Genomic DNA, 4661 nt, shown 5'->3' on the forward strand with positions numbered 1-4661 from the left:
TCCAAAATAAACGATCCATTTTTATCAGGAAAGAACTGAATTTCTCAAAAAGTAAAATAAAACAAAAAGAAGTAAGGTTTAGGAAGATTTTAGTTCAATTTTGAACACAATTAAACGTTGTTAGCACAGGAATCACAAACCAGTCTGACATGATAGCTTTATTAAGTAATTAAAAATGTGTATAAGAGCAAGCAACCATTTGAGAGCACACAGTTATGAGCTATGGTTTTGTTTATTTTACCAATGGCTCAACACAGAACTTACATTAAAGTTTTTTCTTTCTTTTATTTTTATTGCTATCATACAAGAGGGGTTACAGTTTCATAATGCAGAGAAAGAGTACATTTCTTTTTGGACAAGGTCAGCCCTTCCCTCACTTTCCCAGTTTTTCCACCCCACCCCCAATCAGAAATTATTTAGTTCATTTTTATGGAAGTGTATAATAAGTGCCACTGCTGTGTTTATTCACCCTTTGCTCCTCCATTTTTGTGCCTCTCTTAACCTCCCAAAGATAGATAAGCAAAGAAAAAGAAAAGAAAACAAAAACAGTAATGAAGAAGAAAACCTCTTATTTCCATTATCTGGAGTTGATTTCCATAAATATTAGTCCACATGATGAGATGCAAATAGGCATTGCACCTTTGTGTTCCTCTCCTAAGAGTTTTCTTCTTTGGTCTCACTGTCTTTATGTTTATCATTCCAGTCCTGGGGCTTGAACTCAGGGCTTGGGTGCTGCCCTTGACTGTCCTTGAGCTTTTTTCTTCCCTCAATGCTAGTCCTCTACCACTACTGTCACTTGAGCCATAGCTCTACTTCCACCTTTACAGAGAGTTAATTGAGGATAAGAGTCTTATGGACTCTCCTGCTTCAGCTGGTGTTGAACCTTCAGCCTCAAGTCCCATCAGCCTAGGATTAGAGGAATGAGCCACCAATTCCCTAAAAGGGTTTTCTTCTTGTCCTTTTGAAAGTCAGTAGGTTTCTTTGACCTATTATTTGCTTATAATATACCCTGATTAGATTTACCCTGTTGCTCTCTCCATGTATGCATGCAAAGTATCTTGGCAGTCTGCATCCCTTTCTCCCTCCCTGTCCATCTTCCCTCTGCTCCCACTGTGCCTTCTCCCACAGGACTTGTACATCCTGTCATTCATTTTATTTGCCAGTCCTGGGGCTTGAACTCAGGGCCTGGGCACTGTCCTTGGGCTTTCTCAAGGCTAGCACTCTACCAATTGAACCACAGCACCACTTCCAGTTTTCTAGTGGTTCATGGAGAGAAGAGTCTCACTAAATTTTGTGCTTGGACTGGCTTTGAACCTTGATCCTCAGATTTCAGCCTCCTGAGTAGCTACAATGACAGGGGTAAGCCACTGATGCCTGGCTTCTATTAAAGCCATGGAAGCAAAAGTGGATTTCTTTTTTTTGCCAGTCCTGGGCTTGAGCTCAGGGCCTGAGCACTGTCCTTGGACTCTTTCTCAAGGCTAGAGCACTACCACTTGAGCCTCAGCACCACTTCCGGCTTTTTTCTATGTATGTGGTTCCGAGGAATCGAACCCGGGTCTCCATGCATGCTAGGCAAGCACTTTAACCACAAGGCCAAACTCCCAGGCAAAAGTAGATTTCTTAAGCTGGGTTTGGTGACTCATGCCTGTAATCCTATGTATATGTATATATGTATACACGTATATAATTTATCTCTTATCTCTAATTAACCAGAAAAAGATGGAAGTTCTAGAACACTATTTTTTGGTGAAAGCCCAGGAACAGTGCTTAGGCCCTGAGTTCCAGCTCCAGAACTGGCAAAAAAGAAAAAAGAAAGGAAAATATAGTATATTTATGTATGAAATTATATATGTAAATTTATGTTTATATGTAAATTACTATATTACATAAATAAATAGAATTCCATCAGAAAGGAAGCACCATGCTATAGTGTCTCTAGATGTTCATATACAAGTGAAAAAAAATTTCCAAGCTAGACTGTTACTATATTCTTGAAAATCCAAAACATGTGTTCGTGCAAAAGGTAGGCTGGGAATGTGGCTTCTTGGTAGAATGCTTGCCTAGCATGCATGAAGCCCTGAGTTTGATTCCTCACTACCATATAAACAGAAAAAGTTGAAAGTGGTATCTTGCTATCCTTGAACAAAAGAAGCTCAGGGAGAGTGTTCAGGGCCTGAGTTCAAGCCCAAGACTGGGGGGAAAAAGGAAAGAAAAAGAAAGAAAAAGAAAAGAAAAGGTAGGAGAGCCAGGGTTTGCCCTCTGGGTGCAGTGTCAGGTGTCTGGTTATTGTGCATTCTAAATTGTCTCCTCCATTGAGAAATTGGCTTAGTAAGAAGAACTAGTTCAGGGGTCAGGAGTTTTGCCTAGTGTTAGAGTGCTTGCCTAGCATGCATGAAGACCCACATTCGATTCCTCAGTACCACACATATAGAAAGGCCAAGAGTCTTACTATGGCTCAAGTAGTAGAGCACTAACCTTGAGGAAAAAGCCCAAGGACAGTGCCCAAGCCCTGAGGTCCAGCCCCAGGAATAATTAGTTCAAGGAAAGATTTCCAGATGAAAAAATGTTACAGATGTAAAACAAGCACCCGTCTTGATTGGTTAGGATTTTCCTTCTGACACTTGTGTAGATCCAAGATATTAAGTGTTTTAAGTGATGGGACTGAATTATTCAACAAGATGATTTTCTCGGAAACCGTCTCAGTATTGTTGGTAAAAAAATGTTCTGGATGTCAAATTAGAACTCTCAGGAAAATCTGAACAAAGCTGACCCTTAAATCAGTCTACAGGGAAGAAAAGTTTCAAAGGAATGATGGAGGAAGTAACTGAGAGTAACAAACACACACATATCCAAGTGGAGTCAGACGTACTTTGGAAACTAAAACAATCAATGAAAGAAGACATTTACAGCAGTGAAAGAGCCTAGACAGTCAGACGCCAGTGGCTCACATCTGCAGTCCTAGCTCCCCAAGAAGCTGAGATCTGAGGATCTCAGTTCAAAGTTATCATGGCCGAACAATTCTGAGGGCTTCTTATGTCCAGCTGTCCAGCAAGATCCACAAGCACAGATATTTCTCAAGTGGCGGAGTGCCAGCCTTCAGTGAAATAGCTATATGAGAGAGAAAAGTGCCCTGAGTTCAAGCTTCAGTTTCCACACAGACACATGCACAGTCAGACACAGACACAGACACGCAAACATATTCAGGGCCAGGATAGGAGAACTCACTGCATGTTCCTTATGGTTTGTAGTGCCCACTTAATTTGGGGTCAGGAATCCATTTGGGACAAGGCACAGCTCTGCGTAGGAGTCTTCCCAGGGCCCCCATCACATCCTGGTTCCTCAGGCTGTAGATGAAGGGGTTCAGCATAGGGGTGACCACTGAATACATCACCGAAGCCACTGCCCGGTATCTGGGAGAAAGAGATACAGCCGAACTGAGGTACACTCCAAAGCCTGTGCCATAGAACAAGGCAACCACGCAGAGGTGAGAGCCACAGGTGGAGAAGCTTTTGTGCTTGCTAGCAGTGTTGGGCAGCTTCATTAAAGAGGAGAGGATTTGACGGTAAGAGAACAAGATCCCAGAGGCAGAAAATGCACAAGCCAGGGCAGTTACTACATAGAGACAGATGGTGTTCACCAGAGCATTGGAGCTGGCCACCTCGAGAAGCTGAACCAGTTCACAGAAGAAATGGGGGATCTCAGTACCCACGGGGAAGGTCAGGCGAACCAAGAGCAGGATATGGAGCATGGCGACACAGAACATGACTAGCCAAGACACCAGCACCAGCAGGCCACAGAGGTGAGGGTTCATGATCACTGGGTAGTTCAGTGGGTGGCAGATGGCCACAAAACCATCACGGTCAATAGGAAATTGTCCATTCCACCAAACATCATGAAGAAATACATCTGAGTGAGGCACTCTGGGTAGGAGATGTCTTTCCTCTGGGTCTGGATGTTCACCAGCATCTTGGGGATAGTGGTGGAGGTGAAGCAGATGTCTACAAAGGAGAGGATGGAGAGGAAGAAGTACATGGGGGTGTGGAGGTGGGGATCAGAGGTGACAGCCAGGATGATGAGCAGATTTCCGAGCACAGTGATCAAGTACATGGACAGGAAGATCCCAAAGAGCAGGGGCTGGATTTGAGGGTCATCTGAGAGGCCCAGGAGGAGGAATGGTGATTCCCCTGTGAGGTTTTTTGCTGTCATAGTCCTGGCTCTTCTCCTTGGGACAAGTAAGCAAAAGTTGAGTGAATGTTCACATGGTTGTATTTGAAGTTATTTGTAAGTAGTTGTAGTCAGGGCTTTCAATTCAACATAGGACTTGTGAGTACAGTGTCATCCCGTCATGCTCATGTCTCCCAGCCCCTTCCATCCCTCAGTTTACCCAGTTCTAGCTTCACGTTTGTACATTGAGTTTTAGGATTGCATTTGCCCACCCTTCCTCTGTCCATTCATCTGCCCATGTCTTCCCCTCACCTCCCCAGTCAGAAAGCGCTTTCAACTCCCAGGTATAATTGTGTTACTTCTTGTGGAGCTGGGTGAATGTGGACCACGTGAGAAGAGACATGAGAGGCCATCACCGTGGAATCGTCCTACCGTTGTCTGCAGGCCATGGAGTAAGCATTTATCTCAGGAATGGGAGCATTTGTGGGGCAAATCTC

General features: G+C 43.8%; 1 pseudogene; it reads right to left on the reverse strand.

The window, feature by feature from the left end:
* Positions 1-3235: 3235 nt before the first annotated feature.
* LOC150068234 (olfactory receptor 7D4-like) lies at positions 3236-4206 on the reverse strand (annotated as a pseudogene).
* Positions 4207-4661: the final 455 nt, after the last annotated feature.

The sequence above is a fragment of the Megascapheus bottae genome, chromosome 1, assembly GCF_031878675.1.
Source record: "Megascapheus bottae isolate mThoBot1 chromosome 1, mThoBot2.hap1, whole genome shotgun sequence".
Taxonomy (NCBI): domain Eukaryota; kingdom Metazoa; phylum Chordata; class Mammalia; order Rodentia; family Geomyidae; genus Megascapheus; species Megascapheus bottae.